The sequence below is a fragment of the Vollenhovia emeryi genome, unplaced genomic scaffold (assembly GCF_000949405.1).
Source record: "Vollenhovia emeryi isolate VEMERY1.0 unplaced genomic scaffold, V.emery_V1.0 DF939148.1, whole genome shotgun sequence".
Taxonomy (NCBI): Eukaryota; Metazoa; Arthropoda; class Insecta; order Hymenoptera; family Formicidae; genus Vollenhovia; species Vollenhovia emeryi.
Window position 1 is genome coordinate 1,148,130 of NW_011967218.1, and position 16,318 is coordinate 1,164,447.

Below are 16,318 nucleotides of genomic sequence, written 5' to 3' on the forward strand. Positions count from 1 at the left end.
TGTCCCGCACGGCGAACTTGAAATCCGCTTTAATTGCGCTCACGGTGGTTGTAGGCAATCAAAAGTTTATAATGAAGTGTTCGTCCCCGCCCCCTCCCCCCTCGGGGAATTGACGGCAGTTTTGCCGAGGGCTTATCGTGCCGCGACACGATAATAAAACCGTTTCCCCGCCGCGACAATCATTTAATGGCTCGTTATCGCATGGCGACACTCCCCACCCTTGACACGGTCTTCCCGAATTGCTCCGTCCTCCGTTCGAATTCACATAATTAATTCGGACGCTAGGATTCGTTAACCCGTCTCGCTGAAATCCCCGCGAGATAACATCAGCGGGTGGCGGGTTGCTTAAAAGAAATTCTGTCGCGGCGCATTATTCTTCGCCGACGTAATTAACCCTAGAGTCGGGTTTCCAAGGCCGTCACATAATCTCGCGCGTATCTTGAATTTCGTGAGAAACTTTACGAACTTGACCGCCCGTTGTCCAACTTTGGATACATATTTCTAGCATAACGTTTTCCGTCATCGTTATATTTTTATATTACTCGGCTATATCCTCCTGTCTTGAGGCCATGATGCTAGATGCTTGGCCCAAGTTTTAGATCCGTGAAATGTGTAGCCAATCGACTTGCGGCTATTCCATAAAAGCTGCAAGTCGATGGCATGCACATTTCTCGAAACTAGAACTTGGACCAAGTTCTAGTCGCGCTGCTAGTGCACTATTCCTACTTTTTCAGTAGGAATAGTACAATAGTACACTAATTCAGTTAAAAATCGACTGTAGTAAATTTTCGAGATTGTTTAAAGGGACCGAATTTCTTCGAGTGAAAACGACTTGCAATTAAATCCTTAAATATCCGAAAGTCGATACTGAAAAATAAAGTAGGCGAGCACGAAGGATTTCGAGCGTGGGCCTGGATAGCTCAGTTGGAAGAGCATTCGCCCGGCAAGCGGAAAGTCCCAGGTTCGAATCCTTGTCCAGCCCAAGCCCGTTATTTCTCTCGCCGAAAATTAATAAGTGGCGCGTCTTAGTGCCTACCCTCCTCGAAGATGCACTCCTATTTATTACTATGGACACGGGCCACATCTCATACTTATGACAGATACGTACGTAATATTTAGTCATCGCGTGTTCAATTAGTTTGCGATATGATATAATAGTGCGTTAATCCTCAGTCTTATAACGGGGAGAGATATCGATTGATAATCCGTAAAATATAGTTATTGCCGGCGGGATGCTAAGTTTAGCTCGCACAAATTGGAACCGGCAAGAAAAGTACACTTTCTCGGGGCACCGTTAATGACTCGCGATTCACGCGATCGGCTGGTCCAGGATGAAGTCATAAACTCTGCAGCAGGTGCACGATCCGATGCTTATCTCCCTCGCTCGAAGGCTTTAATGCCGAACTAACAAAATGCCTTCCCGTTCTTACTTTGTTTAAACGCTCGACGAGCCTACGATGAAGCGATAAGAATTACGAGTATTACAGCCCAGACGTGTGTCATACGTGAGCAATTACGTATTTTATCCTTAATTATTTCGCAATAAACAATTGACTTGATTTACTACGCACGCTGCACACATTTATTGTCAACGATACATCTGATTCACTTGAAGTCTTTTTTTTTCCTCGGATCGAAAGTCCGACATAAAATACGGGGATTGTATCGCCTAACGATGCGTATCTGCCTTCACGTAGACACCTCTCACGCGTACAGGTGTACGTGTCCACGCGCCTCGACACTGCTTTGAATTCGCCGGTACTAATTTTCATATTCATTAGACAGATCTTGGCTTGGGATTAGCATGCTAATTGCAGTAATGAGCCGTGGCATAATGCAAGGACTGTTACGCCCTTTATCTGCGTCAGTCAAAACCGCCATGCATCACCGTCCAACCGTTGCACTCGATTTCGATTGCAATCTCGCGAAAAGTCGTTGCGTCGGCTTCGACCTATTTAGTTAGAATCGACCGTACGTAACCGCCTTGCGACGTTTCTCTTTCCTTCTCTCACATTTGCCCCGATAATAAATTGAACTCCCCGTATCGACGAAAGAAAAAATTATTAGACGACCCAACTGGTAAATGGTTTACTTAATAAACCCACAAAACGTTTCGGTCGTCGCGACTGCGGTCCCTTTCAAGTGGTTTAAATTGTCTACGTTCTATATCACAAAAAGTTTGTGAACTGAAAAATCAAAACGTTGTGGGATTATTAAATAAATGATTTGCCACTTGGATCGTCTGATAATTTTTCCTCTCGTTTATCATTTACTGACAATAAACCTGTGTCATTCCTTACATCAATTTTGTAAATAATTATGAGCGAGACGTATGTGTTTCCGAACCTTTTTTTAAGCCGCGGTTGCTTATTGCTAGTCCGACATTAGGAACGCAACATTGAAATCAGAAATTGTACAGGCGAACCGCGTAATTCGATTTAAGCGGTATTTAGCTCCACAGAGACCGATTGGACAAAATGCCTAACGTTAGGATATCTTGTGCTAGAAAGGAGAAGGAAGAAACGAAAGGGATTCGCTTTCCCAAGCTGGGAGCGCCGTTCCGCCGTCGATCAGCGGTGGAAGTTGAAAAGTGGCCGGCGTAAAACGCGCGCATTACTGCGCGGCGAGGTACGCGGGTCTCCGCGCGTTATAAAGTCGCGTAACACCTGTTAGGCCCGCCGCCGTTCTCCGCGCGACGGGGCGTAATTCTATTCGCTCGCTAATGCGCCCAATTGATTTACCGGCGGGTACTCGGTTTCCTTCCGAGAAGCCTGGGAGATGCTGGGAACAGGCTCGCGATTTCGCGGCGTCTCGCCGAGCGGTTTCCGCTTTGCCGCGCCGCTCGCGCGCGCGGCAACTTCGAATCGGCGAAGACCCGCGCGTGTTTGTGTTTCCCCTAATAAGGTGCCGCGCGGGGAGTCACTCTCGAGCGTGGCAGCCGACGGGCAATAATTCCTCTTTTACGCACTGGAGTTACGCGAGTGATGCATAACGTAGCATCGGGAGGCGAGTTATCGCCCGATTGAGTGCTTAAGAATGACGTGAAATTATTACGAAAGATTGGACAGCGCTGGAGGGAACGCTTTTACTAACCGTTACGAACGTGCCGTGAGAAAATTACGGATCGAATGCCGTGTGCGTTATTTTCACGCAGTAAGTTCGACTCTTAAGAATTTCCAGAAATCTCACTCGTAGAACTTTATAATATATGTGTATATATTTATGTGTGTATATATGATATATATATCAAGGCAAGACAAGATGTTGAAAAATAAAAATTTTGATGTTGAAGAATCAAAATTGGATGTTGAAGAATCAGAATTCGATGTTGAAGAATCAAAATTTGATGTTGAAGAATCAGCCGAGTGTTTTCTGGATGTTGATGAATGTTTTCCCTTGAAGTTGATGTTGATGAGCGTCATTCTAGATGTTGATAAATGTTTTTCTCGAAGTTGATGTTGATGAGTGTCCTTCTAGATGTTGATAAATGTGTTTTCCGATGTTGATGAATTGTCTCTCTCGATATTGATATTCACTGGTGAGTCCGGCATAACCATCCAGGACCGGCCTGATGGTACGCGTAAAAGCGTTTTCCCCTCTCTCGGAACAAAAAAAAGGTGCTGTTGGGTAAATCTGTATCTCTTTCTCTAGTATCTGACTAATCAACGGTTTTCTATCTCACCGTGAGTCAGATAGTAGAGAAGAAGACAGAGATTCAATGACATCGAGAATGAGAAAACAATAGGACCACTCACTCCGATATGTTACAGAGCTTATTGATCTCAATTTAAAGGAGAATGTGTCAACATTTTTCCCCGGCGACGCTGCGAATGAGATTAATAAAATGGCATGCGTATTGTGCGAACATAACGATGCATGCCGGTTAATTTCCGCAACGGCTCGCAGCGAGCCATATGACACTCGACGGACAGGGCCCTTCGGGGTTGAACGAGTCCGGTCGGTGAGAGCGCGTCGTGCTGCATAAACGCAACGCGCTCGGGCGTGCAACAAAGTCCGAGCGCGAAACTGGAGGTCACGTTGTAAATCCGAACGGATTCCCGGCGGCGGCGCGTAATCGAGGGGCCTTCCGCGCGGAATCACGCGGATGGTCGTCCAGGTCGTTCGGTTCATTCATAAACGGCCGCGCACGATTTCCATGCGACTCCTCGCCCCGCAAGAGAGACAGACAGAGAGAGAGAAAGAGAGAGGGGGGTGGGGGAGAATCGCTGTTGCGTGTATGCGTGCGTGCGTTCGCGTCCGACGGTTGCTCCGCGCGGCAGGTGTGTAGGTGTAGAACGCGCTCCGCGTGCACGCGACGCGCGTGTAGGTGCGCGTACGTGCGGCGGACGGACGTGTGTACGTGCGGCGTAAGCCGGTCTACTTGGGTGGTCCGTCGAAGAAGGGACCGCACGCAGCGGCCTGCTCCCCCACCAGAAAAACCACGCCGCGTCCCCCTCCCCACTCTCACGGGTAACCGCTCAAACAGGCCTCGCACACTCCGCGAGCGCGGTACGTACGAACGCGCTGACCGTCACCTCTGTGTGCGCGCGGGGCGGACGGCAAGGGTTGAGGGGGGGGGGGAGGGAGGGCGGGAGGAGGACGGCTGGAATATCTCTCAATCTAGCGGGCTGAATTCCGACCGATGCTTACCGGCGAGAAGGGACTAAGTCGTCTAAACGCGCGCACGTATGCCCGCGCCCGCGATGCCGATGCGCGTCCGCCGATCGCTTCGTGCTTAATTAATTAAGTAGAGTGTGACTCTTTGTGCCGACGGCGGCCGAGCCGTTTCGAAGTATCCGGGGGAGAGAGGCGAGTCGCGTAGCCGCGAAACTTGATGAACTCGGCGAGAAGGCTTTTGGCTGCGCGTGGATTCGCATAGATCCGCGAGAAAAGCTCTATATGGAATAGGACGACGTATCGGCGAGGCTGATCAATCGCTTATGTCTTAATTGAAAGATACCTTTTCCCTCGAATACGCCTCGGATAATTAACCAGGCTCGCCCCGAATTTGCCTAATCCGTTTAGAGATGCACAACCGCACGTGCTCGTGCACCGTCTACGTGTGTGTCCGCGCGCAGGTCGGACGTAGAGGCCGGCCTTACCACGTGTTCGTGCTGCCGTTCGTTCCTCGGGGGAAAGGGATCGATTGATCGATCGGTACATTAAGGTACGATACCAAAGCCGGGGTGATCGCGGGCCCACCCCGTCCTCTCGATCAAAGTCGTGGATCCCGACTCGGGGATCCCGCCCCGGCTACCCCGAAGGAAATCCAGATTAAAAATCGCCTCTATTATCAGATCGCGCTCGTTAAATACTCAGTCCCGTGATAAATGGCGGCACGAATTATCGTATTGTCTTTGAGGAGGTTTTATCATCTCCGTCAGATCGCGGCGACCGTGCGCATCCATGCCGTTGAACGTCCCCGGCGGGGACAGAACTTGCGCCCTTCCGCCAAGAGGGCAGAATTAATTTTCACCTTTGCGGCCTATCGGCTTTGTATTTCCGCTAGTGCTCAGGCGGAACTAAAGAAAGCCGAGCCGAGGAACGCGAGTCTCCTTCTCCTCGACGATCGAATACCAGCGATAACGATCGTTTTCTTACGCGCGGGTCTCTCGATCTGATTGCGTCACAGTTCAAGAATCTAGGACTGTCGGGTAGAGATTTATACCCTCCAATTCAGATTCGTCCCGTGAAATTGCGCGTGGGTGTCCCCTGTGTTGGAACGTCGTCAGCCCGATTTACGGGCGAAGTACGCGCTTGTCACCTTCGTGAGTCGCGTGTAAGTTCAAAGATCAATGCGCCGGCGAACGCGGACGATGAGCGATATACGCGTCGTGACGATCCGGGGAACTTTAATCGGCACTCGCATCCGTAAACAATCGAGCCGATGTCAGACAAGTCGTCGTGCAAAGTACGGTACGGCAAACCGGTTAATTTACATACCAATCAGCGTTATTTATGTCATAATCGAGCGGCGCGGGGAAGCTAATAAGAGTGCGCGAGAAAAATGTTTCGCCAGGCGCGTAAAATTGAGAAAGAAACAAAACCGGGAAAATCTCCAAGACGCTATTTTTCGCTTTCCGCGTTCGTCGGCCGCGCATTCTACGCGCGTCGATAATCAAACACGGTCATTTTATATGCAAATTTCCCACTATTTATAGCGCGAGCGAATTGTAATGACTAGTCGCGAGCGAGAGCTCTGAGCTCGCCAACGTCGTTTTTACCTCTCTCGATGATTACGTCGTCAAATGCGAGCAGCGACGACAGTCGTCCATTGGCGATTAAAGAGAGAGAGAGAGAGAGAGGGAAAGAGATAGAGTGCCTCAGTGGTCTGCACGCTATGTTTCCGCAATAATCGATAATTATTTTAATTAGACGTCGAGATAGCGTAAATTGCGTGGCAACGTCGATCCAATGATGAATCTCTCAATTATCTCGCGTCACTTAACTGCATAAAGTCCATCCTTCAGGATTGATAAAATCATGCGTGTTAAGATCTCCATTCGCGTTTAGATCTCCGATCGGAATCAGGTCATCAATTATAGTACACGAGTCTAAAAAGATTGCACAAGGTAGGAGTAACAATAACTTTTACAACTGCCGCGTGGACTGCCGCGTTTCTTCCGCGTTTTAAACCAAGTCCCAAATTAATGCAATTATCTTCGTCCCTGTTTTCGCGCCCGTTGGGTCACCGGGTGAGAAGAAATCGTGCATTTTCCCCGCGAAACGTCGTCGAATCTACATCCCGCGCGCTCCGGTCGAGGCTAATAAAGCGATTTCGCCCGGTGCTCCGTTCAAGTATAGGCTGTCCGTCGGCTTAACCGAATAAAACCAGTCCACTGGCTGACAGTGCAAACAGGCCCACAATTTTCTCAATGACCCCGGTACTTAACCAAAGTAACCGCTAGCAATAAAGGACCTGGCGATTAGGTGGAGTACCGTACCCGGAGGTCTTCCTTGCAGTCAGTCCTCGAGAAGTCAATCGTAAGGACTCGCGCGTTCGACGACTCGGCTTACCCGTCAGCGAGGGTACACTCCGGGCCGGGGCTGAGGTAGCCCCCTTTAAACGCTCGTGTTTCGTAATTGAGTACCCTCGCTCGCGATTAACGCAGACGTTTGCGGACGAAACTCGCTCGCCATTGCGTGCCGCATCATTTTTCTCCGCTGGTACGCACGATTCGAATGTACGCGAGATACATCTCGCTCGGCTCCTTTTAACGAGCAAAAATGTTAGCCGTGCGTATCACATCTCCAATTGTCTTTCTTCCGTTTTCCCTATCTGTCTTCGATCTTTCTTTCGTCTTCTTCGATCGATGTGTGCGCATGTAGACTTAATAATGTTATAGCCCAAATTATTACCATAGTCTCCGCGCTTTTTTTCTCGTCTAACACCCACCCGCCCCGTTAATGTCGCGCGATCATCATCGCTGGTGACCACCGCGATCGTATTATCGGACATCTTCATTCCTCGCTGGAATGGACCCCTCGAGTCCGAGCCTCGGTTTCGGACGCGGTCGCTAAATGAGATCGCGGAGACAAGAGACTCGGCGCGGCGTTCCGAGTTTTGAAAGGATAAAAAACGAGCTGTCGTACGCGTGTGTCGCGGCGGACCCTCACCTGGGACAACAGGTTATATAAGGTCGGGGGCCCAAAGTATCCATTATATCGAGCACGATATCTTCGTACCTGGTCGTTAGAGAGAACAGTTCGCGGCCACGAAGAAGAGCGCACTCCAAGAAGAACTCGTTACGTTACAGAGTGGAAGGGTGGACCGTAAAGTGGCCTTTGTCATTGGAGACTTCCTTGAAACTGCTCGCGGATCTCTTTAGGATCATTGAATACTCCTCCGTGCCTCGGTGCGCTACGGGGCTTTTAGGTATACTTTTCGAGAGCAAGTCACCCGTCCCGGTACGATAATCGCCGCAACGAGTTGCGTGATTGCTAACGGCTCGCATCGGGGCGAACTGCCTCGTTTCATTGCCGCCGAGAAACGAGAGACGTAATTACAAGTTTCGCTTTCCATCGGGAGGTATTATGCGAAAAGTAAGTCCTTCTGCGAAGACACTTTTGCCCCGGATGATTCATTACATTGACGATAATTGTTAGCGAGCAAGCGACTAAAAAAAGAAAGAGCGCCGCAGTACCCACATCATTCTCTCTTTTTTTTCTTATCCGCTTTCCTCATTTAATTAACTTAAGCTGACTCGTAATTTCCAAAATGTTACACTGTCCGTAATCTCTCACAGCCGAATGCACTTGTCAATGCACGGCACAAGTAAAGAAATTGCGAATAGCGCGGGGTCGTTTTGAGTGATTAATAATATGCTTTATATCGATACCAGGGCTTATATCACGTGTTAAAATTGCTGCCCTTTGACAGCCATATAATCACGAGATACTCGAATGATAGATTACAGATTGCGCCGTTCATCTGATAAGAGGTACATGCGCCTATCGATGCCCACGTTACGATGCACGTTGCTTCACTTGATACTCAACGTCAGACAAAATCCTCCTCGCCATCGCGAGAAACATCGGAGCGCTTTAAAAGCGCCGTACTTCAATGAAGACCCGCATATGTTGCACAAACAGAAACGCATTTTAATAATGAACATTACATCGCGCTTGTAATTCCTGTCTTAAATACCAGGAATTATACATTTCTACGATTGTCGGGCTGAATAAATCGAGCGACGTAAGAATCGACGACCTCTCGACACGTTTATCTCGTGCCTGACGAGAAATCTTAGAAACGAACAGATAAGTCGAGCGCTTTTTGTCGACGAGGACTCGCGATTTCCAAGCAGGATGATCGACTGATAACATAGACGAAAAGGAGGAGAGAAGGAGTAGTTGAGACATATTAAGTCGGGTTCACGTGTACATCGAAGGGGCGTGACTTCGTGCCTCACCTGTCTCCGTCGCAACTAATTGTGGAACACGAGTGACGTTGCATTGTTTCGTGCTGTGCCATTTGGACGCGAAATTGCCGAACGCTTTCGTACTTTTCTCGCTCACCGAGCATCCAGCCAAACTTTTTACGGCCAAGGTAATAAGTACCGACTGAAATACGAAAAGTGATCTCAAACGAAGACACGGGTGTAACGTAAGTCGACGTTAAGAAGACACGAACACGCGGGGAGAATTTTCTTTTAAAATTTACTCTGAAAATCATGCAACAGTGGAACAACTTTATGAAAGTTTTTCGAAATTTTACTATACGTTTTATCAGCAAAATGTATACAAAGTGTCAATTACTAGGGAAATGTATGGTACAATTTGAAAAAGCTCTCGTAAAATTCCTCGAAACGCCACGTTGTCCCACGATTGCACAACTGCCACGATAAATTTTAAGAGAAAATTCTCTCCGAGTACAAAGAGTACAAAGATCGAGATGCAATAAGCGTCTCGGAAATAACGAATCTTGCGTACAAAAGTTTCCCGGAAAATGTTTCTTTAACATTAGTTACTCAAAGTCGAAAGTGTGACCGTACCCCGATCTGCGCTTAGATCGCGATCGCAAATGTGTTACGAGCTGTGACCTTTCGCCGCTTCCGTTTCGGTGCTCGCGCCGCGGTCTTGTCGCGATTTCGTCGGCCGCAGCTGCAACGATCGCGGCAGCAATGACCCGTGCAGTGGTTTGGACTTGAGGGGAGGAAAAAAAAAGAACTCGCCGCTGCCCGGACTACCGCGTGGGCGGAATGCATTCAGAGTCCGGTTGCAATAAAGTAATAAGCTTCTATAAATAGCGGCACGAAGCGGCATGGAAGGAACACCGTAGAGAGAACCGTGGAAGCATGGATGAAGAGGCCTGACCGCGAAAGTCAAGAACATAATCATAGACTACGATCAAGCGGACTCTTCGTCCTGTGTACATCCCTCTCCCTCTCTCGCTCCCTTCTCTCGCCCTCTCTCTTTCCGTTTCTCTCGCTCGTACGCCTCGGCGCGTCCATCCGCTTGCATTGAAAGGCGACGGAAACATCGTATAATTTTCTTACGGACCAATTAATGTAACTTCGCCACCCATGCTGCCACGCTGTCGCAAAAACGCGGGTCCGCCCGAGCCGCCTGGTGTCCGAGCTCGACTTGGAAATGAACGGCCAAGTGGTGCTCGATAAAAGGAAGAATGTGTCCCTGATATAATTCAGCCGGAGCGGAGTCGCTGATTGCGATTGCGCTCGCTTCCCTTCGTGAGCCCGCGCGTTGTTTTGGCGTAAGGAAATCGCCGGCCTTCTTTCCACCGGCAATAGACGGCAGATTTACGGCAAGATTACTCGCGGTACCGCGTGATTTATCGATTGCCTTGACGCGTTCTAGGAATGCGCGGCACGTACGGGAAACTGCCGATGCGATGAAGATGGATAATGGACAGTTGAAAATCGGGTAATTGAATTCAACCGGCCCTGACAATTAATTTATTCTTTCGACTTGCAACTCTTTCCCGAGAGCACTTTGCCGCCAATTGCCGCGTTTAAATCGATTGACACACGTGAATGTCACTTCCACCTCCGCGCGATGTCATAATTTCGTTAAGAAGGTTTCGCTTCCGACGTCGCGGAACAAGCGCGTTCGGGAGATAAACGCGATATCTAAAAAAGAAAAAGCGAGTCGGTCCGATTGACTTCGATAAATGTGGGAAGAACGTTTCTGACCTTGCTGCCGATATAGGTGAACCACGCGGGATATCGTCCGGTTCGTCGTTTCAATCGATTAATAGTATTCGGGAACGTATTCAGAGTCCGGGCAGGCCACCCTGCAGTCGACTTTCGCCACACACCTTGCCGGGATCTCGCCGTAGGCAAGAAGGCGGTCAGCGTCTCGGCTCATTAAAGCTAATAATATGGATTTACTAATCTCTCTACTCTGCCGGGCGGACGTACCCCCCGCTCGCCGTCCTCCCGATATTTACTCGTCCTCGGTCAACCCCGATGAATTACGAAATTCGCAAGTTCTCACATTACTCGTAAGTGGCCCGGCTTGAATAAATCGCCGCTGCCTTTTCTAAAGCGCGTTTAACGACGTGAAAAGTATACATGTATTCTAGGGGCGCTGTATAAATTATCTCAAAATATAATATTTGTGACTACTGATAAAAGTCCGCACGTTTATCCCGTAGAAAAGTTGAGAGCTTTTGAAAGAACAAGTGTGGCGACGTACGTGCTTTTGCGGTGGCAGTCGTTCGACCTCGACACGGTGAATTTATCGTAAAATGCAGGGTTGGAAAAGTTACTTTATAAAAGTATCCAGTTACAGTTACAGTTTTTTTTTCACTAAAAATGTAACTAGTTACAGTTACAAGTTGTCAGTTCTGAAAAGTAACGCGTTACAGTTACTAAAAAAGTAACGATAAATGTCAAATCTACATTTGAATTGTAATAAAGCGTCGATGAAGACGTTTACGCGCAGAGGCAAGGCCTAATGTGATCTGTGGAGGTTTAAAATATGTATAAAGTAACTATTAATGCAACTATTAAATTAGTTACTAGTTACCGAAAAAATGTAGCCGAGTTTAAGTTACAGGTTGGAGTTACCAAAAAAAAAAGTAACTGTAACTTCGTTACAAGTAACGAGTTACTTCCCAACCCTAGGAAAATGTGAGGAGATTTGTTGGTCCGCGATGACAAATTAACTCGAGTCCCACTCCATCTATTCTCCGGGGGGGGAAAAATGAAGTGTAGCACACGGCGAGCGAGAGAAGGCGGTAGGGCATAATGCGAGGTTTCAAGCCTGACATAATTAACCGGCCGCTGAGCGCCAGTTAACGCGCCTGTAAGAAACTTATCACGAGTAATGTGTGCGGTGGATGTTATGTAAAATCTCTTGCGGAAAACTTAATTGGATGTGGCATACAACTGTTATCACCGGGGCAGAGAAAAAATTGCTATGCGCGAGAACAAAACCGCGGTAATAATATTCCAACAGCTGGAAACGGATCGGAAAACCCGCGGAATAAGTCAGACTAGCGTCTCGCGAGAATTGTTAAATTACACATCGCGCTCGAGAGGAAGAGCCCGAAGTAGTTCGGGTCTTGTGCGCATTTTTCCATCTCGCGGATGCTCTTACTTCGATAACGGCTATTAATCGAACGCGCGATTAGCCGGTTTTGTTCCCAACGTTTTAGCTAATGGCACGTTATTACTTATGCACGCTCCGAGAGAAATATCGCCCGTACGTGCCTGAACTCGTAGTAAAATAGCGCAATGCAAATCGCGAGAGTTTGACTCCTACGTAAGGATCGTGCTTTATTGCGATTACGAGCGCGATCGTCGTAAAGTACATCGGCCAACGTTGGCTATTTCCACAGCGGATGAACGTAGTGACACAAATGTGTGTGTGTGACGTATAGGTACCTGTTCCCTCGGCCCGACACTCGACTATTATCGAAGGCTCGTAAATTTCGGACTCTCGAGCAATCACGCGAGCGTACCGCGATTACGTAAAGACGAGCGGATATTTATATCCATAAGCACCGTATCGCGGCGTCGAGGATACCCGCAACCACTCCGTTGAAAGGTCGATCATCGACCTGCGCTTTACTCTCGCTTTACCTCTAACCGGGTTATAGCGCGAATAAATTCTTTATTTACCGCGATACCCCCCCCCCGCACACACACCCGCCCATACACATTTCGAGTAGTACACTCTCGAAAATATGTGCCGTGAGACTGACCAGGTTCTAGCTCGGGTGAGACTGAGACATTTGTTAACAATGTTACGAGCAACGTTGTGCCTCAGGGCCGCTGTTAGCATTATATAAATTTTTCAGATTGCTTTACTTAGATCGCCGTGTGTCGCCGTGATAGACACGCGAACCCGGAATTATGCATAACTTGTTTTCCTCGAGGCTGTTAAGTTATTTTTACGATACCGCAATTGTCCTATGACGCTTCAATATCAATTCAGCTCTTACAAATATATCTCGCTGCACATCTCACGTTCGCATTTCGCGAAGGTTTATAGACGTAGCGTGACCTCTCTCGTTACACCCGCGACACGGATTCTTCCGAGATTGCGACTCACTGTTGCGAGCTGGAGAATCTCTCGAGTGCCGAACGAGGAAAGTCCTCTTCCCCCCCTCCCCCTCTATAAATTCATTAAAGCAAACCCTTCGACAGTGTCGCGCTTCGCGACGTCGATCGAATTCCAGGCATAGTTACGACGAGGGTGGGCAGAGTCTTTTTTCACACCACGTGTCCCGCCCGGGTTCACGATCCTATTACGTAGGATTCGATAAATAACCCTGTCGTGGTGTTTGCAGTCGATTTATACCGCACTTCCCTTCGAGAGCGTCAAGGTGGACGCATTTTCTCGAATTTCTGCCGTACGTAATGTCGTCGGACTGACCGACGATTGAAGTTTGACTTATGATTGTCTCTTTTCAAAGTGACAGTTGAAAAGAGACAAAGAACGAATTAAACTGATAACGAGCTTAAACAACGTTGGCGAAACCGGGCCTAAGTCGAGCTCGATCCGTAGGATCGGCCGCGCGAGACGCTACTTAGCTACTTTAGCGGTCAGATAATCCCCGATACTTTATGCCCCGCCACCTCCGCCTCTCCCGCATCTCTCGCGTGTAGGCACCGCGGGTTCAAAGCCGTAAACGTGTCTCCCGAGCGACGTCTGGAGGGAGGCAACGAGAGGCACGAACGAAAAGTAACCGAGTCGCAGGCGGGCGGGGGATACGTGAACGAGCAGGGAGCGAGGGAGGAGGTAAGAGGAGAAAGAGGCTCGCGGTAATTACGTAAGAGAATCAATTAAGCGCGCGAATACCTCAAGAGCTATACCCATCCACCTATCCTACCGTGAGTTATTAATGAACTCGTCAGATATCCGTTAAACATTCCCAGCTCGATCGCGTGGCCCCTCTCTCTCCAATCTCCCCCTCCCCTTCCCGCCCCTCTTCGTGCGATTACTCGTAGGTCCACCGCCGTTACTTTATCGGCAACGAGGACGAATCGGTAATTAATATTGGGGCTCGCGATGGGTGGAGGGTGATTGCCGAGGTCTTTAGTGGATGGGCCACTAGGGTGGGTCCATCCGGTGGCGCCGCCCTTGATGTATCAAGGGGGTGTCTACTGTAGATAGATCGGGGGTTCGTCTTATTTCCACGCCGAGAACACTTAAGCTTATTGGATTTTATGGTAAACATCGGCGCATGGTGGAGGAGCGTAACTGCCGCGGGAGGTATCGGGTTGTAAAATGACGTTCTCCGCTCCAATGAGCTTTGTTGCTTCCCGGTCGAGGATCATTTCCGTTCACCTCCGAAAAATTAGTCGGGCCGTGGCGCAGAGGAGGGTCGGCGGACAGTTTTTCCTCGCGGCAGCTGCATTTCGCGACCCCTCGTGACACTCCCGCACTAAACACCCTCTCGGAGATTAACGCTCGGCTGTATTCTATTTTCACACGAGCCGCGCGGTCGTTAACTTTGGGCGAAAAACCGCACGAATTTCTCCCTGCGTATAAGCGCGCGAAGCTCCGTGAACCTCGCAACTTCCGACGGGCCGGGCGGCGGAATAATAAATTCCGCGATTGTGCAAAGCCCGTGTCGCGCGGTAATGCGTTTAGATAATTCAGATTAGATAATCGGCGGGATAATCGTGCGTTTATACCGCGTGTATTCAGTTGCAGCGCAATTAACTTGCACGGGCCGGTGCGGTCGTGATTAATCGAGACGCGTCCATGAATTTATGGATTTCATTTAATATCTCAATGCGCGCCGGGAAAGTATAATTGAAACACGGCCTTGCCGATTGAAAGGCAGGCATCGGGAATGAGCTGGGAATTAAAAGGTACTTAACAGTATGACAAAGTAATTAACCATAAAGAGAAACTTTAATCAGATAACGTACCGCGGGGCGCGCAGAGTTGACTGCACCTCGCCACGAACCCACGATGCGAGTGCGTTGGTATAAATCTTACGTACGTGTTTCTTTTACGAGCTCGCGGAACGTTCGGTGCATTTTATAATGGCGATTGTAACACGCTCGTCAGAAATCATTATTAACATTTCAATCCGAGAAAACGGGCCGCGCATTACGTGGCCTCCCCGTCTGTCTCTTGACCAGTTTCCAATCATCAATCACGACGGCGCTAAGATAGAGAAGAAAAGAGTTTCCATCGCGAACGCACACAAGCGTTAATTCTTTCCTTACCCTCGAGATAATTAAATTCCAAAGAGGCAATAAAATTTATATTACCAATCGGCGAGATGTAAATTGACCTGGCGCTCGCGGGGGCCAATAATTATCCAAGGAATCGTCGTTTCTTGCGAGCTGAAGTGTGCGGCCGGGACAGCGAGGTTCCAGTGCCGCGGAGCAAGCTGGAGTTCGGAGGAAGACGCGTTCTGCTGACACACGTGCAAAACGCCTCCGACGTCGGCGAGCCGGAGCAAAATGACGTAACGATACCACGCTAACGACGTAAGCGAGATCCCCGACGAGCGAGATCCACGTCGATCCACAAAGAAACGCAGGAGGATGCCATCCTAATCGCTCGAGCGACGGTAGGGTCGATCTCGCGCGCGCGCGTACGCGTACGCACACGCATGTAGTGTGCGCGGTCTCTCCTTCTTCCACGCGCGTTATCTCTCCCTCGCTCTAACGACCAGTCAGTCACTCCGGGATAAATTATAGCCGTACGGAAGGAACAGCGCGGCCGGTTTTTCGGGCCCGGTAGTGTGGGTGGGCCCGTCGTGTCTTCCCGAGCGAGCATGCGCGTACACGTACGTGCGTACGCACGGGATACGTACGTACAATACGCTTGCGTGTCGTCGCGTGATATTGCCCGGGCAACAAATTTCCACCTGACTACCAGAGCTAACGATCGCGCGCGCGATCACCGCGATCGGATATTTTTGATCTTCGCCAGCGGCTTTTTGTTTCGCCTTCCGCGAAACCCGCCCGACCGGTTACGGACTTTCCTCTCGATTAAAGCTACCATCCTTTTCGTTTCGCGGTAGTGCCGCCATCCGTCATTGCGCGCGCCGATCTTGTCGCACTGTCAGCGACACGTGAAATACGCATAGCTCCGGTGTCGATGATGCAAGCGACGCTTCTTGCCGCCGCCCCGCCGCGCCGTTTTTCGCGTCGCCGCCGCAATTTCGCGCGATGGTATGCCCGTGATAATTGACGAAAGGGAAGTGTTCCTGCGTGCCGCGGGACGTCACACGAATTCCAGCTACTCGAACTAACCATTTCTTCCTGTACGGCCTCTGGGCACCTGTTCGCGGAAGAGCGAACAATTTTATCCACCGCGCGATATATGCGCCAGCTATACCTACCCTAGTACACTGATAGAAAAATATAGTTGAAATAACCAT

The 16,318-nt window shown here is 49.3% G+C and overlaps 1 protein-coding gene and 1 non-coding gene across 3 annotated transcripts in view; one reads left to right on the top strand and one right to left on the bottom strand.

Annotated features, from left to right (window-relative positions):
* LOC105565929 (probable serine/threonine-protein kinase DDB_G0278901) overlaps positions 1-16,318 on the bottom strand; it is an 86,086-nt gene that overhangs the window by 52,034 nt on the left and 17,734 nt on the right. The gene's annotated exons all lie outside the window — the stretch shown is intronic.
* Positions 910-982, top strand: Trnaa-ggc. The gene has a single exon. It is a non-coding gene; the product is annotated as a tRNA-Ala (tRNA).